Source organism: Rhinoraja longicauda, chromosome 33 (assembly GCF_053455715.1).
Source record: "Rhinoraja longicauda isolate Sanriku21f chromosome 33, sRhiLon1.1, whole genome shotgun sequence".
NCBI classification, from domain to species: domain Eukaryota; kingdom Metazoa; phylum Chordata; class Chondrichthyes; order Rajiformes; family Arhynchobatidae; genus Rhinoraja; species Rhinoraja longicauda.
In genome coordinates this window covers 2,391,449-2,417,106 of record NC_135985.1, presented here as the reverse complement: position 1 = coordinate 2,417,106, position 25,658 = coordinate 2,391,449, and the positions used below count along the sequence as shown (strand labels likewise).

The 25,658-nt window shown below is 46.0% G+C and overlaps 1 protein-coding gene across 3 annotated transcripts in view; it reads right to left on the bottom strand.

Moving 5' to 3' along the window:
- Nucleotides 1-25,658, bottom strand: part of sema4ba (sema domain, immunoglobulin domain (Ig), transmembrane domain (TM) and short cytoplasmic domain, (semaphorin) 4Ba) — a 207,023-nt gene that overhangs the window by 63,828 nt on the left and 117,537 nt on the right. The gene's annotated exons all lie outside the window — the stretch shown is intronic.

The following is a 25,658-nucleotide window of genomic DNA, read 5'->3' as shown; positions in this document are numbered from 1 at the left end:
TACCCCGTTCCTGCCTTCTCCCCATACCCCCTGACTCCGCTATCCTTAAGAGCTCTATCTAGCTCTCTCTTGAATGAATTCAGAGAATTGGCCTCCCAGTTTTGGGTCGAAACTGTTGGTGGGCTGAAGGGCCTGTTTCTATACTATATTTCTCCACAACTTAAGCAAGGGGTTAGGATATGTAAAGATGGACACAGAGTGCTGGAGTAACTCAGAGGGTCAGGCAGCATCTCTGGAGGACATGGATAGGTGACGTTTTGCTGGAGTAACTCAGCGGGTCAGGCAGCATCTCTGGAGAACATGGATAGGTGACGTTTCACAGAGTGCTGGAGCAACTCAGCAGGTCAGTCAGCATCGGTGGAGAACATGGATAGGTGACGTTTCACAGAGTGCTGGAGTAACACAGTGGGTCAGGCAGCATCTCTGGAGAACATGGATAGGTGACGTTTCACAGAGTACTGGAGCAACTCAGCAGGTCAGTCAGCATCGGTGGAGAACATGGATAGGTGACGTTTCACAGAGTGCTGGAGTAACACAGCGGGTCAGGCAGCATCTCTGGAGAACATGGATAGGTGACGTTTCACAAAGTGCTGGAGTAACTCAGCGGGTCAGTCAGCATCGGTGGAGAACATGGATAGGTGACGTTTCACAGAGTGCTGGAGTAACTCAGCAGGTCAGGCAGCAACTCTGGAGAACATGGATAGGTGACGATTTGGGTTGGGATCCTTCTTCAGATGTTCAGTCAATCCTGTTTGAATTTTCAACTTAACCTGAGCATTGAAAACTTCATAAGACCAACAGATCGTTATCTTGCACTAAACATTATTCTTGTTATCATGCATCTGTACACTGCGGATGGCTCAATTGTAATCATGTGTAGAGTCTTTCCGCTGACTGGTTCGCACACAATAAAAGCTTTTCACTGTATCTCGGTACCCGTGACAATAAACTTAACTAAACAAGATAGACACAACGTGCTGGAGTAACTCAGCGGGACAGGCAGCACCTCTGGAGAGAAGGAATGGGTGATGTTTCGGACTTAAGACAGGTCTCGGCCCTTCTCTCCAGAGATGCTGCCTGTCCCGCTGAGTTACTCCAGCTTTATGTGTCTATCTTCACTTTAAACCAGCATCTGCAGTACCTTCCTAAACTAAAGAGTGTGGGCAGTATTTGGTTTAACTAGAATTGCCGCTAATTTCTTATGAGGTTCAGTGATTACATTCAATGCGGATTCACAGGAGCTTTGTTTAGTAAAGACACACGCGGGCATAAAATGAAAACAATTGTTCTGAAAATAGGCAAGGTTCAAAAGAGAAATTTAAAGTTGAGGTAGATTTGACCAAATATAGAATTTTTAAAATAGCTTGAAATTAATCAAAGTTTAGTTTAAAGGTTCATCCCTTTCCTCTCCCTCCCCCAGGATCATGCTCCTTGAAAGTTGACCCTCCTCATCAGTAACATTTAGTTGGATTACACTCAAGTGAAATAATCTGAAACATATTTCAATTTCAAAACCAATTTAGAAAATTCCAAATTCTCATTTCTCTGGACTCATTTCAAATAAAGTTACTTGATGGGTAGGAAGGAACTGCAGATGCTGGTTTACACCAAAGATAGACACAATGTGCTGGAGTAACTCAGCAGGACAGGCAGCATCTCTGGAGAGAAGGAATGGGTGACGTTTCGGGTCGAGACCCTTCTTCTTACTTCTCCATTGTTTCCTACACTTTTTTTTCTCTTTTATTTTCTTTCCTCCTTCTCTCTCTCTCTTGTTTATGATATTGTTTACAGTGCACTATGTTTACATGTGTAGGAAGGAACCGCAGATGCAGGGTATAAATCGAAGGTAGACACAAAATGCTGGAGTAACTCAGTGGGTCAGGCAGCATCTCGGGAGAGAAGGAATGGGTGACGTTTCGGATCGAGACTCTTCTTCAGACCCAATGTTTACATATTCTGCTGTGCTGCAGGAAGTAAGAATTTTTTAGATTTAGATTTAGATTTAGAGATACAGCGCGGAAACAGGCCCTTCGGCCCACCGGGTCCGCGCCGCCCAACGATCCCCGCACGCTAACACTATCCCACACCCACTAGGGACAATTTTTACATTTGCCCAGTCAATTAACCTACAAACCTGCACGTCTTTGGAGCGTGGGAGGAAACCGAAGATCTCGGAGAAAGCCCACGCAGGTCCCGGGGAGAACGTACAAACTCCGTACAGACGGCGCCCGTAGTCAGGATCGAACCTGAGTCTCCGGCGCTACACTCGCTGGAAGGCAGCAACTCTACCGCTGCGCCACCGTGCCGGTCGTTAAATTCATTGTTCTATCTGGGACATTATGAGAATATAACAACTCTTGACGATGAGCCAGCGTTGTGTACGAGCGATGCAGTGGCGGGGCGGATTAAAGATCTCTGCAACTTGACTGCAGTTTGAACTGATGTTCTCATCTATGTTACCATCAGTTCATACATATTTCCTTTCATGATAAATAATTGTTGACAGTCAGGGGCCTGGAAACCAGATCTTGTGCGGAGAGTTACTGGAATGTGAGAGCGCAAAGCCTCACAAAGAATATATATATATCGCTCAACACCACACAGTGGGGCTTCGGTCAGAGCAAGGTAGGTCCCTGACTTTAACACCAAGATGCAGCAGTTTTGATTCATTAGAGGTAGGGATGCCAACTTCCTCACTCCCAAATACGGGACAAAGGGTGACGTCACCGCCCCGCGCCCCACGTGACCTCACCCAGCCAGCGGCCACGTGCTCCCGCTCCACCAATGGCGGCCGCCATTGGTGGAGCGGGAGCACGTGGCCGCTGGCTGGGTGAGGTCACGTGGGGCGCGGGGCGGTGACGTCACCCTTTGTCCCTTATTTGAGAGTGAGGGAGTTGACAACCCTACTAATACGGGACAAGGGCGGTCCCGTACTGGACAAACTAATTTAGCCAAAAATACGGGATGTCCCGGCTAATACGGGACAGTTGGCAACCCTAACTACAAGTCACTCTGGGACAGCACAATAATTATACGGCTTAGGATAAAGTTAAGTTAACAATACGAATGTTAGGAATAAGTCAAAAGCATATTCAAGTATTCAATATATATCAGAACGGCACGGTGGCGCAGCGGTAGAGTTGCTGCCTCACTGCGCCAGAGACCCAGGTTTGATCCCGACTACGGGTGCTGTCTGCACGGAATTTGCACGTTCTCCCTGCGACCACGTGGGTTTTCTCCGGGTGCTCCGGTTTCCTCCCACACTCCAAAGACGTGCAGGTGTGCAGGTTAATTGGCTCCAGTAAAATTGTAAATTGTCCCTAGCGTGTCGGATAGTTTTAGTGTACGTGGATCGCTGGTCAACACGGACTCGGTGGGCTGCAGGGCCTAGTTCCGCGCTGTACAGAGAAGGTTCACCAGATTGATCCCTGGGATGGCAGGACTTTTATATGAAGAAAGACTGGATAGACTGGGCATTTAGAACGGAGATGAGGAAGAACTTTTTCAGTCAAAGAGTGGTGAAGGTGTGGAATTCTCTGCCTCAGAAGGCAGTGGAGGCCAGTTCGTTGGATGCTTTCAAGAGAGAGCTGGATAGAGCTCTTAAGGATAGCGGAGTGAGGGGGTATGGGGAGAAGGCAGGAACGGGGTACTGATTGAGAGTGATCAGCCATGATCGCATTGAATGGCGGTGCTGGCTCGAAGGGCTGAATGGCCTACTCCTGCACCTATTTTCTATTGTCTATTGTCTATACTCGCTGGAATTTAGAAGACTGAGGGGGGATCTTATAGAAACATATAAAATTCTTAAGGGGTTGGAGAGGCTAGATGTGGGAAGATTGTTCCCGATGTTGGGGAAGTCCAGAACCAGGGGTCACAGCTTAAGGATAAGGGGGAAGTCTTTTAGGACCGAGATGAGAAAACATTTCTTCACACAGAGAGTGGTGAGTCTGTGGAATTCTTTGCCACAGAAGGTAGTTGAGGCCAGTTCATTGGCTATATTTAAGAGGGAGTTAGATGTGGCCCTTGTGGCTAAAGGGATCAGGGGGTATGGAGAGAAGGCAGGTACAGGTTACTGAGCTGGATGATCAGCCATGATCATATTGAATGGCGGTGCAGGCTCGAAGGGCCGAATGGCCTACTCCTGCACCTATTTTCTATGTTTCTATGTACCTCTGCAGTCTAAAGTATCCATGTTGATCAGGGTTTGGAATGGACCTTAATTACAACTGTAAAAATATATAGTTAGATTTACATTTTCACTGCAATTAGTGAATTGTGAAATACATTGTTACGCTGCAGTTGTCACTAGGGTTGGTTCCTGTGTCCCATCCCCATACACAACCTGCTCCTGAATTGCCTTGAATCTGCACTCATTAATCGTTTCCTAGTTCTGAGTGAAAGCAGCCAATAAACATTGTGTGTCAATCAACCGAGCGATTCACCTCCACGCTGTAATTTCCCGTCCGTCCATCATTCAAACAACAATAAACCTTTCGCAACAACCACACACCGCTTTATAAAATAAAGAGCAAAAATAATGAAATGACAAAGAGCCTGGACGGATATCAACTCACTAGATCAACAATCACCCAGCCATTCACCAGCACCATTACAAATTCTATCAGCAATGTCTATAACATTAGCAAAACCTGGATATTCGAATCCTGGATAGATTCAGTAGGATTGTGTCCATGATCATGTATATATATATACATATGTGGATATATCTATATATATATGATCAAGGATACAGTCTTATGTGTGTGTGTGTACACATATACACACATACATTATATATATACACATATATACATACACACACATATCTACATAGACACAAAATAGACCCAGCAGGACAGGCAGCATCTCTGGAGAGAAGGAATGGGTGACGTTTCGAGTTGAGAAACCCATTTCTTTCTCTCCAGAGATACTGCCTATCCCACTGAGTTACTCCAGCACTTTGTCTATCTAGCATCTGCACTTCCTTCACATACATACATACATCTATCTATATACCTACCTATATCTAATGATATACCTCTCTCTCTCTCCCTAAACACACACACACACGCACGCACGCACGCGCACACACGCGCACACACACACACACACACACACACAATTGCCTGCAATATTGAAGAGACGCTCCTAGGAAATGTGACTTTACCTGATCAGTTGGTGCATGTGAGGCAAAATAAAGAAACAGGAAAGACAAACTCTGAGACTATTATTACACAATCTTCTTTCTAAGTGATTGGTAGCTCCAAGAAATGACTCAGTGCAGCTCAGGGATGGACTGGTTCCTCAGGATGACTATCCCTGCCTGACTAATCTACAAGCAACACTAATCCTGAAAGTTGCAGAGACCTTTGATAATAAGCCAAGGAAGGTGTGGTCCCCTGTCAACCTACAGAGAGCTGATAGGAAATGATTTGCTTTCATCAGGGTGTGTTCAGAGAGGTAGATTTGCACAATTTTATTCTTTTGTAAAGTGCAGCGTAAATCTCAAAGGGGAATTCAATGAATAGGTCAAAGGGAAATATCCGTCGGACTCTGGAGACAGAGCAAAGAAGCGGGATTCATGGGATTTCTGCCAAAAACAGAGTGAGCCAAAATACTACCATTTGATTGCAGATAGGATCAAGGTGGCACAGCGGTAGAGTTGCTGCCTCACAGCGCCAGAGACCCAACTTCGATCCTGACCACGGGTGCTGTCTGTACGGAGTTTGTACGTTCTCCCCGTGACCTGCATGAGTTTTCTCCAGGTGCTCTGGTTTCCTCCCACACTCCAAAGACGTGCAGGTTTGTAGGTTAATTGGCTTCTTTAAAGTGTCCCTAGTGTGTCGGATAGATCTAGTGTGCAGGTGACCGATGGTCGGCGTAGACTCAGTGGGCCGAAGGGCCTGTTTCCATGTTGCATCTCTAAACTAAACTAAATGATCACAGTTGGGGGCCTGGAACGCATTGCCAGGGGTGGTGTTGGAGGCAGATACCATGGTGGTGTTTAAATAGCCACGTGGTAGGTGGAAGTGGAGGGATTAGAGGGATATGGATTATGTGTTGGCAGATGAGATCAACTTAACTTGGCACGATGTTCAACACAAATAGTGTGGGCTGACGGGCAGGTTCCTGTGCTTGACTGTTCTGTGTTTGATCTCGTGTTTGATTCTGTGTCTTTTTTCTGCTTTATATGAAACAGATCCAATCTGAAAGGTTAACAGATGACAAGAACTGGACCCGTTACAGGTTGAAACCCCTCCGGCCAGACACTGAGGGACAGACAGAGTGCTGAGAGTTTGAGTTGGCTCTCTCCCTCCACAGCTGCACAGCGGTAGAGTTGCTGCCACACAGCGCCAGAGACCCATGATCGATCCTAGCTATGGGTGCTGTCTGTACCGAGTTTGTACGTTCTCCCCGCATGGGTTTTCTCCGGTTGCTCCGGTTTCCTCCCACACTCCAAAGACGTGCAGGTTTGTAGGTTAATTGGCTTCGGTAAAAACAAAATTGGCTTGTATTCACTGGAGTTTAGAAGGATGATGAGAGGGGATCTTATAGAGACATATAAAATTATAAAAGGACTGGACAAGCTAGATGCAGGAAAAATGTTCCCAATGTTGGGCAAGTCCAGAACCAGGGGCGTCAGTCTTAGAATAAAGGGGAGGCCATTTAAAACTGAGGTGAGTAGGAACTTTTTCACCCAGAGAGTTGTGAATTTGTGGAATTCTCTGCCACAGAGGGCAGTGGAGGCCAAATCACTGGATGGAATTAAGGGAGCGTTAGATAGAGCTCTGGGGGCTAGTGGAATCAAGGGATATGGGGAGAAGGCAAGCACGGGGTATTGATTGTGGATGATCAGCCATGATCACAATGAATGGTGGTGCTGGCTCAAAGGGCCAAATGGCCTCCTCCTGCACCTATTTTCTATGTTCTATGTTCCTATAAAATTGTAAATTGTCCCTAGTGTGTAGGATCGTGCTAGTGTACGTGGTGATCGCTGGTCGGCACAAACATCGTGGACCGGGGAGCCTGTTCCCGCGTTGTATCTCTAAAGTCTAAAGTATAAAGTAAGTAAACAGCAGAAACTGCTGAAAACACACTGATCCGTCAACAGAGGGGATAAGTTACTGCGTTTCAGACGCAGCCTGCACAAGAACATGTCGTGATCAAGTACACACACGTAGAATACCACAACCTGTCCTTCCTCCTCAGAGATTCACATCTCCTTTTGCTTCTTGTAATCTCTGCTCCACTCAGCCATCGGTCCCGTCCAATTACATGGAGGTGCACATATCACAGCTCCAGCCAGGACCGCTGGAAACTGCAAAGAGTTGTGCACGCATCGTCTTCAAGAACACCCCCTTAACCCGAGACCTCCACGACCTAAAGGAATGTTTGGTGGGAACCGTGAAGTTTAGTCTTCATTAATTAACCATCAACTAGTTACGGCAGACACAGTGGTTTGATTATGTGAAGACCTGCGGTCTTTGTTCAACACAAACTACTTTTTCTTTCTTCTTCCTACTGCACTGGACTTCAATGTTGTATCTTGCACTAAACGTTGCACCCAATATCTTTATTCGTGCACTCTGGACAGCTTGATTGTAATCACATATAGTCTTTTCTTTGACTGGACAGCACACAAACAAAAGCTTTCCACTGCACCCCGGCACACGTAATAATAATAGCTAAACTAAACTTCTCTGTGCTAAATTAACCTTCCTTCCACTGCCCACATCACCAGTCCCTTCAAACTGGTTCCAATTAATCCAATTGCCAGTTTCTTCCCAGCTGTTATCAGGCAACTGAACCATCCTATCAACAACTAGAGCAGTTGTTGCCTGAACTACTATCTACCTCGGACTATCTTGAATCAGACTTTACTTTGGCATTATTCCCTTTATCCTGTATCTGTCCACTGCGGACGGCTCGATTGTAATCACGCATAGTCTTTCAGTTGACTGGTTAGCATGCATCAAAATGTTTTTCACTGTACACCGTACATGTGACAATAAACCAAACAAACTTACTAACTAATTAGTAAGTAATTCTCAGAGACACAAAATGCCGGAATAACTCAGCGGGACTTCAGTCTGAAGAAGGGTCTCGACCCAAAACATCACCCATTCCTTCTCTCCAGAGACGCTGCCTGTCCCGCTGAGTTACTGATAGAGACTAACTGCTATAGACTTTGTTAAATCCAGTAGCTGTGTTTGTGCATATCAGGTATCGAAAATGATCGCCTGACATCTGACTCACAGCAGAAAAAACCTCTCCAGCATAAACATCACATGGTTTGAGTTTCTTACCAGGCACGAACCTGCAGTGAGTAAGAGGTTGGCCTTCTACAGGTGCTGTAGTAGTCAGTCAAAAACTAAAGATGTCTGAGTTTACTTAAAATCACATGTTTTGCTGAGGTCACTGGTGCCTAGGGTCGCCAACTGTCCCGTATTAGCCGGGACATCCCGTATTTTGGGCTAAATTAGTTTGTCCTGTAGGTACGGGACCACCCTTGTCCCGTATTAGTAGGGTGCCAACTTCCTCACCCCCAAATACGGGACAAGGTGACGTCACCGCCCCGCGCCCCACGTGACCTCACCCAGCCAGCGGCCACATGCTCCCGCTCCACCAATGGCGGCCGCCAGATGCTGGGGCTCACGTAGATTTGGAACATAAATCTGTAAAAATGTTCAACCTTCCAGTTCGTATTTGTTGCCCATTGTTTGGTTGTCTGCAAGTAGATTCAGTCTCCCATGGCTAGTGTATGCCCACATAATAATAAATCTCTCCATCGGGCACCAGTTGTGCCTTGTGTCTTACAGGTTTTACTGTTTCTCCCTGTTATAACATGCCTGCAGACTGCCAAGGCATGGAAATAAATAGAGAGATTTTGGCAAAAATATCCGCAAAAAGGCAAATTGTTTAATCGCAGATAGACACAACGTGCTGGAGTAACTCAACGAGTCAGGCAGCATCTCCAGAGAAAAGGAATAGGTAACGTTGTGGGTCGAGACCCTTCTTCAAGGATTCTTTAATCATGTTTTTTGGATATTTTGAATGAAGTCTCTTCCAACCATTGGACGACACGGTGAAGCAGCATGGAGATTTTAGATTTAGATTTAGAGATACAGCGTGGAAACAGGCCCTTCGGCCCACCGAGTCCGCGCCGCCCAGTGATCCCCGCACATTAACACTATCCTGCACACACTAGGGACAATTTTTACATTTACCCAGTCAATTAACCTACAAACCTGTACGTCTTTGGAGTGTGGGAGGAAACCGAAGATCTCGGAGAAAACCCACGCAGGTCACGGGGAGAACGTACAAACTCCGTACAGACGGCGCCCGTAGTCAGGATCGAACCTGGGTCTCAGGCGCTGTATTCGCTGTAAGGCAGCAACTCTACCGTTGCGCCACCGTGCCGCCCAGTAAGTTGGAGAGTTGCTGCCTCAAGCACCCAGAGACCCAGGTTCAATCCTGACTTCGGCTGCTGTCTGTATGGTGTTAAAAAATGCTGGAGTAACTCAGCAGGTCAGGCAGCATCTCGGAGAGAGGGAATGGGTGACGTTTCAGGTCGAGACCCTTCTTCAGACTGTATGGTGTTTGTACATTCTACAGACGACGGTGTGAGTTATCTCGGGCTTTGTTTATTGTTTAGAGATGCAGTGTGGAAACAGGCCCATCGGCCCATCGAGTCCATGCTGACCAGGGATCACCCCGGGCACCCCGCCGACTAGCTCCATGTTATCCCATTTCCATACCCGACACACGAGGAGCAATTTAATCAACCGACAAACCCGCACATTTTTGAGATATGGGACAAAACTGGAGCAACTAGAGGAAACCCAGGCGGTCACGGTGGGAACGTGCAAACTCCACACAGACAGCACCCGCGGACAGGATCGAACCGGGATCTCTGGCGCTGTGAGGCAGCAGCTCTACCCACTGCACCAAATACCTGAGAAGCACTTGGGAAGATGGGAACCACACCTCAATCATTCTTCATCCACTTCAAGTTGACAGAAATGTCAATTAAACCATCCTGTCATGCACAGAACTAGATTTCATTACAGTCAAAACCAAATTAAAAAAATTAGCTGGCTGCTTTAACGCATCTGTCACATTGATTCTATCAACCAACAATATCCAGCTCACAGAGGAGAATTCCATTCACTGGCATATAATGTTTATTTAGCAAATTAGCAACACCTCTCAGTCTACTTTCAGTCCATGGTCATCAGTTTAAACACTCTTTTACCATGTATTCCAACGTAGCTTTGCCTGATGTGGTAAACATCGTTAGTTTAGTTTAGATTATTGTCACGTGTGCCGACCGATATGCAGTGAGTTCCATGGTGCAGAGAAAAACTTTGTTGTTGCATGCCGAGCAGTCAGAGGAAAGACTGTACATGATTACAATCAAGCCATCACTAAGTACAGATATTGGATAAAGGGAACAACGTTTGGTACAATATAAAGTCCGGTATAATCTGATTAAAGATAGTCCAAAGGTTTCCAATGAGTTAGATGGAAAGGTCAGAACTGTTTTTTAGTTGGTGGTAGGATGGTTCAGTTGCCTGATAACAGCTGGGAAAAAAACTGTCCCTGAATCTGGAGGTGTGCGTTTACACACTCCTGTACCTCTTGCCTGATGGGAGAGGGGAGAAGAGGGAGTGACCGGGTGAGACTGGTCCTTAATGATGCTGCTGGCCTTGCCGAGGCAGCGTGAGGTGTAGATGGAGTCAATGGAAGGGAGGTTGATTTGTGTGATGGTCCGGGCTGCGTAAACAATTCTCTGATGAATTTGATGTTCCACAAAACCACAAACCCGTCCACTTTAAAGCTTCGCTTTCTTTCTCATGAAAGAGATGTAGAAAATTGATCTGGTTTTGGAAGATCAAGCTGTGATGGTCTATCTCCCACTGCGATAATCAGCGTATTTTATTGCATTTGTTCCCACTGAGTCATGGGAAACATGATGGTTTCAGCTCTGGGAAGTGATACATTAGAGAAGAAGTCAAGGACATGTTAGTATGATTCAATAAGATGCCATCAGAGTACAAGGCTTCAACTGTGATAAAGAGATTGGAGGAGATGAGGTGTTTTAACCCAGACTAGAAGCTCAAGAGGGGAACTAAGAAACCTGTTCAGAATTCCAGGTGATTTTGTTTAGTTTAGTTTAGAGCTACAGCCCATACCAGCGAATCCGCACTGACCAACGATCCCCGCACACTAACACTACACTGCCTGTCCCACTGAGTTACTCCAGCATTTTGCATCTATCTTCAGTTTAAACCAGCATCTGCAGATCCTTCCTACAACTAGATAGAGCTCTTAAGGATAGCGGAGTCAGGGGGTATGGGGAGAAGGCAGGAACGGGGTGCTGATTGAGAATGATCAGCCATGATCACATTGAATGGTGGTGCTGGCTCGAAGGGCTGAATGGCCTACTCCTGCACCTATTGTCTATTGTCCTACACACACTAGGTAAACGTTTTCATTCATACCAAGCCAATTAACCTACAAACCTGTACATTTTCGGAGTGTGGGAGGAAACCGGAGCACCCGGAGAAAACCCACACCGGTCATGGGAAACAACATACAAACTCCGTACAAACTTGTACGTTCTCCCCGTAAACTGCGTGGGTTTAGTCTGGGATCTCCGGATTCCTTCCACACTGCAAAGATGGACAGGTTTGTAGGTTAATCATCACTCAATACACAATTTTTCTCAACAGCAGAAATCTTTGTGACTTTATCGTCTTTGGATTTCTGTGCTTGTCAAAGCCCTCCAGTCTAACCCTCTACTACCTTCACAGCTCCACCTAATCAGAGAGGCAACACGTATTAGAGCACGATGCAGACCCGACAAGACGATAATCACACTATCAAAAACAACAGAAAATGAAAATTAACTTCTGACTTTTGAGTCGATGAAAAATGGATGTGAAAATTGAGAACATTTATAGCTGTGGAACTGATCCCAAATTTCCAATCACTGAAGCATGGAATCAATTTCATAGAAGATAGAACATGGAACAGCATAGCACAAGAACAGGCCCTTCGGCCCACTATGCCTGTGCCAAACATTATGCCAAGCCGACTCTTATCGGCCTGCACACGGTCCATATCCTTTCATCCCCTGCCTGTTCATATCAATTTCAATGTGGAAGGATAAACCGTCAATTCTAAAGAAAAAAAACTCTTCAAACAATGAGGCCACACTGACAATGCATTTTCTTTTGAGTTTAGTTTTCATGTATTTACATTGAACACTCTGTCGTATATCTCTCCTTTGGCATTCACAACATCTTATGCAGGAAACATGTTCCCAATGTTGGGGGAGTCCAGAACCAGGGGCCACAGTTTAAGAATAAGGGGTCGGCCATTCAGGACTGAGATGAGGAAAAACCTTTTCACCCACAGAGTTGTGAAATCTGTGGAATTCTCTGCCACAGAAGGTAGTGGAGGCCAATTCACTGGATGTATTCAAGAGAGAGTTGAATATAGCTCTTGGGTCTAACAGAATCAAGGGATACGGAGAAAAGCAGGAACGGGGTACTGATTTTGGACGATCAGGGATGATCATATTGAATGGTGATCAGTCAGAAGAAGGGTCTCGACCCGAAACGTCACCCATTCCTTCCCTCCTGAGATGCTGCCTGACCTGCTGAGTTACTCCAGCATTTTGTGAAATAAATACCTTCGATTTGTACCAGCGTCTGCAGTTATTTTCTTGCACATATTGAATGGTGGTGCTGACTTGAAGGGCCGAATGGTCTACTCCTGCACCTATTTTCTATGTTTCTATGTTTATGGAGTTATGAACCCAGAGGAACATTAAATGAGATCCCAACCATTTCTCATGTCAGTCTCTGTGCATTAATGTTTTGCCCCAGGTTACTTGCATTGATTTAACATTAGTTCCAATCAGCTTTACAACGACTAAGGTGCTTCATCTTACTTTCTCTATTCCTCCATGCTTTGTGTGTTTGTTTTTTCTTTTGGTTACAGGTAGTTGCACCTCATCAATTCCTGGATCACCTCTGTCAGCCTCATGGGACTCCTGGTCACGGTAGGCACTTGCCATCAGGAATATTAAACTCAATGTACCATCTCATAAGAGTAGAATTAGGCCATTCGGCCCATCATGTCTACTCCGCCGTTCAATCATGGTTGATCTATCTCTCCCTCCTAACCCCATTCGCCTACCTTCTCTCCCATAACCCCTGACACCTGTACTAATCTCGATACATCGAACAGTGCAGCACTAGAGCACGGCCCTTTGGCCCATCTCTTATCTGTTAGAATTTGATGTGTAGGAAGGAACTGCAGATGCTGGTTTAAACCTAAGAAAGACACAAAATGCTGGAGTAACTCAGCGGGACAGGCAGCATCTCTGGAGAGAAGGAAAGTTGCTTCAGTGAACTTGAGTTGAAGAAACCCGATGTCTGTGGCTTCCTGCCACAGACCATGAACTTTGCTGGATTAAATCAGGGAAAGGAACAAGCCACCCTGACTGGACCCTGCCTTGAGATGAGGCCTCTGTCCTTGAGGTGGAGGCGGATGGGAAAAGAAGGGTCTCGACCCAAAACGTCACCCATTCTTTCTCTTCAGAGATGCTGCCTGTCCCGCTGAGTTACTCCAGCACTTTGAGTCTATCTTCTGCCTTGAGATGGCACAGGTCCCATTAAGTAATTGACTTCACCCCCTCAGGGCAAATGAGGGATGCGTGAGTTTTCATTTTACTGGTATTGGCCGGATCCCAAGTCTTTTTTAAAAAGCTGCTTGACGTTTGCACGATTAGTTTTGTTGACAGGAAGTGAATTTCGCACTGCTATCTTTGCTAGGTGGAAGGGTAATATTGGAATTGAGAAACCTCGTTAAAAAAACATGACAAGCAGGCATTCTTGTGAGAGTCCTATTAGCCCTGAGCCCTGATAACATATCCAACAGATTAAAAAGTAGCAAAAGGAATATTGCTTCCTCAGGGCTCGGAAGCTAGTTTAGGAAGGAACTACAGAAGCTGGTTTGCACTGAAGATAGACACAAACTGGAATAACTCAGAGGGTCAGTCAGCATCTCTGGCTAAATCAGCCATGGTTATACTGGATGATACGCAATCTCATCTCTAATTTCTAAATGTCCTGTTATCACATCCTTTTCAATAGCCTCCAATGTTTTCTCCATTATAGACACTAGGTAGATCCTTGCTTAAACCCCCCTCTCTCTTTGTGAAGAGCGACGTTACATTTTCCACTCTCCAGGGACTGTTCCCCCATCTATAGAATTTAGGAAGGTGATTACTAATGCATCCGCTGTTCCCATGGTTACCTCTATTAGAACTCTGCGGATTGATCAGTTTTTGGACCCATTGATTTCTCCTGAGCTGGTTTTCTCACAAAAAAAACAATTTTCTTTTATTCCTCCTTTCCACCACACTCTTTGTTCCCTGGTATTTCCAGGATGATAATTGCTTCCTCGTCTATAATGCCTGAACCAAAGTCTTTGATTGATCTGGTATTTCTTTATTCCCCCATTACACATTCTCCTGTTTCTGACTGTAAGCCAGCTTGGTTTGGTTTAGAGAAACAGCGTAGAAACGGGCCCTTCGGCCCAACAAGTCCAGTCTGAACATACCTATATATGTCTTCACTGTGCCTTTGTCTTCTCACATACCCGGAGTTACTACAACCCACTTTTATGTTTATTTCTAGACTTTACTTTGAGCTTTAGAGAGAGAGTGTGCAAACAGGCCCTTAGTCCCACCCATTCCACACCGACCGGCGATCACCACATACCCTAAGGTTATCCTACACACTAAGAACAATTTACAGAAGCCAATTAACCTCCAAACCTGCACGCCTTGCATGATACTCAATCTAGCTTTGCATGGCAGGAAACCAGAGCAACCAGAGCAAACCCCACACGGTCTCGGGGAGAACGTACAAACTCCGTACAGGCAGCACCCGGAGTCAGGATCGAACCCAGGTCTCTGGCGCTGTGAGGCAGCAACTCTACCGCTGCGCCACCGTGCCGCCCTGAAGTAATGGCAAGTATATTATACCCATTTATATCTATTGTCATTATTAGCTGAAAGTAAGGCTGATAGAAACTTCTGTGTGTTGATTATTTTGGAGAAACAATGACGAAAATAAACTGAATGCTAAACCAAGTAGGCAAACCCAATCATTCAAATAATCAATCACAAACTGCTTATAGCAAATATATATTGGCTTTTCTTGATTGATCTAAACCTTTACAAATGTACAACACACCAATAGAAAGTAAATCAAGGGGGATTCTGCTCAAACTATTTATAGTTCTGAAATACATCCTATATTTAATTAGCTTTAGGGCTCTTTAGATGTTTAGTTTAGAGAGACAGGGCAGAAACAGGCCATTAATTAATTGCATCATATGGGAGGCGCATTCCCAATCTCGTTGTACCCCTGTACAATGACAATAAAGATATATTGTATTGTATTGTACTGTATAAACTAAACTATTCTCCACCCGCTGCATGCTTTTCAGCATTATCCGACTTTTATTGGGGACGTACTTGTAGTATCTGATTGCTGCTTTAAATAGATGTTGCTTGTGAATTGGCGATGTTGGTGGTTCACCAAAGTGTTGTTACTTTCACACTAGGTCTCGGCTCTGTTGAATGATGCTCTGCTGTAGATATATGCTATTAAAAATATCCTGAAAGGTAACCCCACCCAAAACATTGGCAGACATCCCAGAGTACAATTTCTTAATTGTACATGCTTGTTGACATTTGAGCAAACTACCCAGATTAAAGCTATAGTTTTGGGAGCAAACGGTTTGAATCTGTGGGTTTTAAGAGTTTGTTTAATTGTTAAAGGAATACCACAATGTTGTTGGAAAATAGTTTTGTATATCTTGTCAGAACTCACACAGTAGATTGGCACAGCAATTCACACAAGTCTTCAGTCTGAAGAAGGGTTGCGACCCGAAATGTCTCTTATTCCTTTTCTCCAGAGATGCTGCCTGACCCACTGAGTTACTCCAGCACTCTGTGTCTACCTTCGGTATAAACCAGTTTCAGTTTAGTTTATTGTCACGTGTACCGAGGTACAGCGAAAAGTTTATGTTGCGTGCTAACCATTCAACGGAAAGAAAATGCATGATTACAATCGAACCACAGTGTATAGATACATGATGAGAGAATAACGTTTAGTGCAAGGTAAAGCCAGTAAAGTCCGATTATAAGATAGTCCAAGGGTCACCTGTGAGGTAGATAGTTCTGGACCACTCTCTGGTTGTGGTAGGGTGCAGTATCTGCAGTTCCTTCCTACACTCTGTGACTTGCACTACCTGATTTCTACTGAATCTCTGTTACACAATACCATGCAAATGTTGTTTTCACTGTTTGGGCGCAGTGTTATTACAGAATCTGAAACTCATGCTAATCATCCATTTGCTTAGCGGCTGAGTGAGATTTAGGCATCTTGATTTCACAATCCACTGTTTTCCGCTTTCAATAAAGCACAGAGTGCTGGAGTAACCATCTCTGGAGAACATGGATAGGCGATGGATCCTGACCCGAAATATTGTCTCTCCATGTTCTCCAGAGATGCTGCCTGACCCGCTGAGTTACTCCAGCACTCTGTGAAACGTCACCTATCCATGTTCTCCAGGGATGCTGCCTGACCCGCTGAGTTACTCCAGCACTCTGTGAAATGTCACCTATCCATGTTCTCCAGAGATGCTGCCTGACCCACTGAGTTACTCCAGCATTCTGTGAAACGTCACCTATCCATGTTTCTCCAGAGATAGACAATAGACAATAGGTGCAGGATGAGGCCATTCGGCCCTTCGAGCCAGCACCACCATTCAATGTGATCATGGCTGATCATTCTCAATCAGTACCCCGTTCCTGCCTTCTCCCCATACCCCCTGACTCCGCTATCCTTAAGAGCTCCTGACCCGCTGAGATACTCCAGCACTTTGTGTTTTAATCAAGATTCCAACATCTATTCTAGGCATTGAGTCGTACAGCACAAGCCCTTCGGCCCAGCTTGCCCCATCTACACTAGTCCCATCTGCCTGAGTCTGGCCCATATCCCGCTAAACTCCGCAAGTTCCTTTATCTGTTTTAGTCAAGCTCAAAGCGGTCGCCTCTTTTGCAGCTGTTTCACACTTGTATCACTTAAACCATCAGCATTCTCTCGTTCTTGGTAATATCCATCTGCTCTACTAATGTGTTACCTTGCAGAAAAGCCTCCTGGTGTCTTTCAAGGTGACACAACTAGGGTTGCCAACTGTCCCGTATTAGCCGGGACATCCCGTATTTTGGGCAAAATTGGTTTGTCCCGTACGGGACCGCCCTTGTCCCATATTAGTAGGGTTGCCAACTTCCTCACTCCCAAATAAGGGACAAAGGGTGACGTCACCGCCCCGCGCCCCACGTGACCTCACCCAGCCAGCGGCCACGTGCTCCCGCTCCACCAATGGCGGCCACCCGGGCCGGGAGGCGGGTTGTGTAGGAAAGAAAACTGCAGATGCTGGTTTAGATCGAAGGTAGACACACAAAGCTGGAGATACTCAGTGGGTCAGGCAGCATCACTGGAGAGAAGGAATGGGTGACGTTTCGGGTACTGACTAATACGGGACGGTTGGCAACCGTAATGTTGACGATCCCAATGAGCCTGCTCCCTAGAGGCTGGGTGTAACTTCTGCACAAGGATAAAAGGATCAATTAAAATTGGAGTCTCAAAGCCTTGGCACTGGACCACGGAACGTTCAATGAAGTGTGCACTATTGTCAAAGCTCCTGAAAAGATGCTAAGCATAAAGTTGGTTACCATTGTGGCTAAATCTGTTCCAAGCTGTCCAAACTCAGGGTGTACTTTGGAAATAACACGCAGGTAGTTGGGGAGTAGCTTTATCGGAGAAATACTTTACTGGGAAAAGGAGTAGACAAGGGTTTCCTGCATCAATTACACCATGGAAAGTGCAGGTAACTAATGGACTGACACTAGACACAAATTGCTGGAGTAACTCAGCGGGACAGGCAGCGTCTCAAGAGAGAAGGAATGGGTGACGTTTCGGATCGAAACCCTTCTTCAGACTCTGACTGATCTATTTTGGAAAGACGCAAAGTGCTGGAGTAACTCAACGGGTCAGGCAGCATCTCAGGAGGGAGCCCTTCTTCAGGAGGGGGCCCTTCTTCAGACAAAACTAGCGTTTTGTGTCTTTGCTTGGTAAACCAGCATCTGCAGTTTCTTGTTTCTACATTTTGACTGATGTACTCCATTATCTCCGTTAGCTTGGCCCCAAAGCATTGATTTTAGATTTTTTAGATTTAGAGATACAGTGCAGAAACAGGCCCTTCGGCCCACCGGGTCCGCGCCGCCCAGCGATCCCCGCACACTAACACTATCCTACACCCACTAGGGACAATTTGTACATTTGCCCAGCCAATTAACCTACATACCTGTACGTCTTTGGAGTGTGGGAGGAAACCGAAGACCTCGGAGAAAACCCACGCAGGTCACGGGAAGAACGTACAAACTCCGTACAGACGGCGCCCGTAGTCAGGATCGAACCTGAGTCTAAGGCGCTGCATTCACTGTAAGGCAGCAACTCTACCGCTGCGCCACCGTGCCGCCCACACTGACTGAGAGACTGAAGGACCCCCCCCTCGCCTCCCCCCCCCCCCCCCCCCCCAGACAGAACTTATGAGGAAAGTGGTCTGTTAACCTTAGGAACCCGCACTCCGCACAGACAGCACCCGTGGTCAGGATTGAACCCGGGTCTCTTGCGCTGTGAGGTAGTAGTTCTACCGCTGCGCCACCCCATGTATAACCTCCAGCGGTTAGTCAGGGATGGACAATAAATGCTGGCGTAGTGAGTTGTGATCCTTAGAAACAATATAAATAAATAAGGCAGAGCAATTTAACGGGCTATCTACAAATCAAGTTACACTACAACTTGGCGAAGAGCTCGGTGAATCACTGCAGTAACTCAGCCTTGATACCAACAATGAGGATGTGAATTGAATCCATTTCAAGCTGGATATTTCTTTAATTTATACGAACGATGCAGGGAATGTGATCTAATGAAAGAAGCAACTCCTTTCCAAATCATGTAGTTGATTAAAAATTCTTTTCACTTCTGCCACAAAAGAAAGGCATTGCAGTTCCACGCACTCTACTAACAATTTCTGACAATCTCAGAGTGATACAGTTGCTTCAATGTGGAATCTTACACCTCCTCGGGCTTTTGAAAATTAGAGAAACAAACCCCAATTGGTCAAAAGGTCAAAAGGAATAGGAGTAGAAATAGGCCACTCGGCCCATCAAATCTACTCCGCCATTCAATCAGGGCTGATCTATCTTTCCCTCCTAACCCCATTCTCCTGCCTTCTCCCCATAACCCCTGACACCCGTACTAATCAAGAATCTATCTATCTCTGCCTAAAAAATGTCCACTGACTTGGCCTCCACAGCCTTCTGCAGCAAAGTATTCCACAGATTCACCACCCTCTGACTAAATGAATTTCTCCTCATCACCTTTCTAAAAGAACGTCCTTTAATTCTGAGGCTATGACCTCTAGTCCTAGACTCTCCCACTAGTGGAAACAACCTCTCCGGTCTACAAACCCAAACAAACCCAGTCTGAAGAAGGATCTCGGCCCGAAACGTCACCCATTCGTTCTCTCCAGAGATGCTGCCTGTCCCGCTGAGTTACTCCAGCATTTTGTGTCTATCTCCAATCAGCTAACATCCTCTCCCTTCCCCCCCCCCCCCCCCCCCACCCAGACCCCCAAAAGCAATCTTCAAAGTAAAAGTCCCTGGTTGTGTGTCCGTCTTCATCGCACACGCACAACACAACCAAACAACATCTAAACTGCGAGGTGTAGTGGAAGCTGGAAGAATAAAGCAGAGGCATTGCCTCCAGAATCTGAGCAAGTTCATCCACAGACTCCAAACACTACACAAACTGAAGTGGCAAATACATCAGGGTGGTCAGACTGGGCAATCGTTCCGCGGAACACCTTCACTCAGCCCGCCTGCACCTACCTGATCGCCCGGTTGCCCAACGCTTTAATTCCCCTTCCCATTCCCACACTGACCTTTCTGTCCTGGGTCTCCTCCAATGTCAGAGTGAGGCTAAACACAAATTGGAGGAACAGCATCTCATATTTCGCTTGGGCTGCTTACAGCCCAGTGGTGTCATAATGATTTCTCTCACTTCAGGTAGTCCCGGCATTCCCTCTCTCTCTATTCCTCTCCCACCCAAGTTGCACCAGCTTCTCGTTCTCACCTAACAAACAGCAAACAATGGCCTGTTTCCTTTATCATCGTTACTTTTTGGCGTATCTTTCATTCATTGTTCTTTATCTCTCTACATCACCATCTAAATCTCTCATTTCCCTTATCCCTGACCAGTCTGAAGAAGGGTCTCGACCCGAAAACGTCGCCCATTCCTTCTCTCCAGAGATGCTGCCTGTCCCGCTGAGTTACTCCAGCGTTTTGTGTCTGTCTTCTGGTCACAACAATAACTGCATTATTTATACAGCAGGCAATAAACTCAAACCCAGGTTTTTAATTTCTTTGCATGCCATTTATAAAGCTTGCCCTCAATAGCTGGGCTACAGAGTTACACACAGCTGCTTAACCCTAGTGTGGAACGAGCGTACATGTTTTTGACGTAGGAAGGAACTACAGATGCTGGTTTACACTGAAGATAGACACAAGATGCTGGAGCAACTCAGCGGGCCAGGCAGCATCTCTGGAGAGAAGGAATGGGTGACCTTTCTCGGGTCGAAACCCTTCCTCTACTGATCGGAATAAAGGCAGTGTTTTAGAAAAGGCACTCTGTTGAATAGACCTCCTAAGGTGGTACACACCACAACATAATCAACCTCCAGCATTTCCTTAAGCTATGACTTAATTGGATGCGAGCTCTTTGCTTCTGTCAAACTCCGTAGCAATACAAAGAGACAGTCAGTCTAACTTAGTAAGGGTAACTTACCAATTTAGCAGTGAATCTGCACGATTAAATCCTCTGTGCTCACACATCCGCTGAGTAGCAACAATGTTAGCAGCAACACACTGCACAACACAGCCTACAAGTCCCAACTAAATCTCTGTTATGCAAACTGACACAGAATCAGATGGGCACAGCTTCAAACTCTTGCTGGACTGTTTTCACTGCTGGCCGGCCGTTCCCAAACAGTACAACGTGAGTAGGAAGGAACTGCAGATGCTGGTTTGAATCGAAGGTAGACACAAAATGCTGGAGTAACTCAGCGGGTCAGGCAGCGTCTCTGGAGAGATGGAATGGGTGACTTTTCGGGTCGAGACCCGTGTTGAGATTTCATGCACAACGTGAGAGCAAGTAAAACAAACAGACTGCCCTTGTGGCTCAAATGACCCATGGTAACATCACTAGTAGATGTTTTTACAATTGTTGTTGTGTCGAAGTTTACAAGCCTGAAGACGCCACAGATGATACGGTCTATTTCTGTTCAAGCAGAGGAATCATTTACTGTTTCTTCCAAGAGTGACCTAGTACCATTTAGCGAAAGGGCTAGAAAAAGCTCTAGATCTCGTTATAAATTATGAACAGGCTTATTGCTGCTCCCACGGACAGAGCAAATTGTCCAGGTCAGTATAAGGATTCACTTCTCAAACTCATTGTTATCGCCATTCAATCTTTGTACAAGGCGGAACAGTCAAGCAATGAACAGATTCAGACACAAATCAAAACGTTTCACTAAATACTTACATAATTTATGAGTTTTTCTTGAAAGACGTCGGGATAAATGCCACAGGAGAGGAGCCCAGGGTAACAACCACTGTAATTTCTTCTCAGCTGCTTTTGCAACAACACCACGTTTTCTCCCCGTCAGCCAACTAACCCAACACAAGTGAAAACCTACCAGCAAACACCAGCATTGCATGGGCTGGGTCTGGAGGAATGTTTACTATAGACATAGTGTGCAAGAGGGTTGAAGTGCTTGTTTAATCTTCCCGACAGCAGCCAAAGGACACACCCAGTGCTTTTAACTTTAATTGGAGCAGCAAACCGGGGAGGAATAAACTGGAAAGTAATTCTCCTGCAGCTATTTTCTATTAACCCCGACCTCAACAACATTAGAGTTAGATTTAGCTCTTCGGGCTAGGGGAATCAAGGGATATATCAGGGAAATGCCGGAACGGGGTACTGATTTTGGATGATCAGAAGGGTTGCCAACTGTCCCGTATTAGCCGGGACATCCCGTATATTTAATGCGAAATTGGTTTGTCCCATACGGGACCGCCCTTGTCCCGTATTAGTAGGGTTGCCAACTTCCTCACTCCCACATACGGGATAACGGGTGACCTCACCGCCCCGCGCCCCACGTGTCCTCACCCAGCCAGCGGCCACGTGCTCCCGCTCCACCAATGGCGGCCGCCATTGGTGGAGCGGGAGCACGTGGCCGCTGGCTGGGTGAGGTCACATGGGGCGCAGGGCGGTGACGTCACCCTTTGTCCTGTATTTGGGAGTGAGGAAGTTGGCAACCCTAACGATCAGCCATGATCATATTGAATGGCGGTGCAGGCTCGAAGGGCCGAATGGCCTACTCCTGCAGCTATTTTCTATTAACCCCTTTTCCGACAGCACCGTAAACACAATGTCCTCGGGTATTCTGTCCGCATGGATCTGGTAGCGCTTACGTGACTGTATGCTTCTGCAGGTACCTGAACTATTGAAGCCAGGCACTAAAATGCTGGAGTAACTTAGCGGGACAGGCAGCATCTCTGGAGAGAAGGAATGGGTCGAGAACCTTCTTCAGACTGAGAGTCAAGGGGAGATGAAGTGAGAGATATAGACGGTGAAGTAGAGAGATATAGAACAAATGAATGAAAGATATGCAAAAAAGTGACGATGATAAAGGAAAATAAAGGAACAATTGATCTGGAGATGTGTTTCAAACTCAGCACAACCTATTCAGCACAACCTTTGTCATAATAATAATAATAATAATAATATTCATTTATTGTCATTGCAATGAGTACAATGAAATTAAAAAATAGCCAATCCTGACGGTGCGTACAAACATATATGCAATAAATGCAAAAACAAATAAATACATAAATACAATTAAATACAATTATATTAAGTACAAGATTTTTTAACGGTGTTGCCTAGTGCAAAGGTAGTGTTCAGTTCTCGTATGGCCCTGGGATAAAAACTGTTCTTAAGTCTGTTTGTTCGGGATTTGATCGACCTGAAACGTCGACCAGAGGGCAGATGAACAAACAGACGGTGGCCGGGGTGGGATGGATCTTTTATTATTTTGCCTGCTCTACTGAGGCAGCGTAGGCTGAACAGGTGCTCCAAGGAGGGCAGTGAGCAGCCGATGATCTTCTGGGCCGTCGTGATGACCCTCTGAAGGGCCTTCCTGTCCTTTTCTGAGCAGCATACCTTCTTGTAGTTAGACATCAACTGTCTACTTCACCGTCTATATCTCTCACTTCATTTCCCCTTGACTCTCAGGTACACAGTTGATGTCTAACTACAAGAAGGTATGACAAAATGCTGGAGTAACTCAGCAGGTCAAGCAGCATCTAGGAGAGAGGGAATGGTTTCTCAACCCGAAACGTCACCCATTCCCTCTCTCCTAGATGCTGCCTGACCTGCTGAGTTACTCCAGCATTTTGTGATACCTTCGATTTGTACCAGCATCTGCAGTTACATTCCTACACAAGAAGATATGAAGTGAAAGCAGGGTGCGTGGCTATTATACAGGCAATAACGTTTACCTCAGTGCCGCCTTTCAGCATTAATCCCAAACAGAGACTTGACCCATACTCATGCAGTTTGGACTCAAAAAGCTGGAGTAACTCAGCGGGACAGGCAGCATCTCTGGAGAGAAGGAATGGGTGACGTTTCAGGTCGAGACCCTTCTTCTGACCTCATCTCATGCAGTTTAGTTTAAGTTTTTGTTCATTGTTCTGTGTCCCACACTCCAAAGACGTACAGGTTTGTAGGTTATTTGGCTTGGTGTAGGTGTGAACTGACCTTAATGTGTGTAGGATAGTGTTAGTGTGCGGGGATCGCTGGTCGGTGCAGACTCATTGGGCCGAAGGGCCTGTTTCCGCGCTGTATCTCTAAACTAAACTCTAAACATGCTGTGTGATCTAATCTATACGCGGCTCCAGACACAACAGCAATGTGCTTAACTCTTAATTGCTCTCCGAAATGGCCTTGCAAGCCCTTCAGTTCATGAGATAGCCATAGCAATGTAAACAACTTGTGAAAGAATAAAGAGCATTCTCAAACTGCTAAGGAGGAGGAATGGGTGACGTTTGGGGTCGAGACACTTCTTCGAAGAAGGGTCTCAACCCAAAACGTCACGCATTCCTTTTCTCCTGAGATACTGCTTGTCCCGCTGAATTACTCCAGCTACAGACAAGGAAAAAGGACACAAAGTGCTGGAACAACTCAAAGGGTTTGGCAGCATCTCTGGAGAACATGGAATGGTGACGTTTTGGGTCAAAACCCTTCTTTAGACTGATTGTACAGAGTGACGGGGGGGGGGGAGAAGAATGTGGAAGAGCTTTTCCAGCTTCATTTTTCCTCCCGCTCCCCCCCCAAACCCCCCACATCAGTCTGAAGAACCTGAAACGTCACCTATCCATGTTTAGATTTTTTTAGATTTAGAGATACAGCGCAGAAACAGGCCCTTCGGCCCACCGGGTCCGCGCCGCCCAGCGATCCCCGCACACTAACACTATCCTACACCCACTAGGGACAATTTTTACGTTTGCCCAGCCAATTAACTTCCAAACCTGCACGTCTTTGGAGTGTGGGAGGAAACCGAAGATCTCGGTGAAAACCCACGCAGGTCACGGGGAGAACGTACAAACTCCGCACAGACGGCGCCCGTAGTCAGGATCGAACCCGAGTCTCCAGCGCTGCATTTGCTGTAAGGCAGCAACTCTACCGCTGCGCCACCGTGCCACCCATGTTCTCCATGGATGCTGCCCGACAAGGAGGCAATTGTCCGAGGTGGGGCAGCATTGTTGTCCAGTGTTAATCAGGGGTATAATACTGCCACTGTAATATGCCAAGTTTCACCGTGGGCAGATTCCAGGGAGGTTGGAGTCAGTGACTAGGTGTGCAGTGGGAACTAAGGACAAGTCAAATCAAGTCGAGTCGAGCTTATTGACCTATGCACCAGTGTGGTGAGGTACAAGTGTAATCAAAATCTTGCTTGCAGACTCAGACACACACACAACACGTAAATTATGCATAAATATATGTGTATAAATTATACATGAATGCATACATGAATATACATGCGTGTCGTGCCATGCCAAAGGCTTGCCAAAAGCCTCAGGTACATCAATACTTGAATTTCTACTATGGTGAGTCAGCAGGTTATAGGTCACAGGTGTATGGACTAATAGGTTACAGGTGTATAGGTCACAGGTGTAAAGGTTACAGGTGTATAGGTCACAGGTGTATGGACTAATAGGTTACAGTTCATAGGAGGCCAGTTCATTGACTATATTTAAGAGGGAGTGAGATGTGGCCCTTTTTGCTAAAGGGATCAGGGGGTATGGAGAGAAGGCAGGTACAGGTTACTGAGCTGGATGATCAGCCATGATCATATTGAATGGCGGTGCAGGCTCGAAG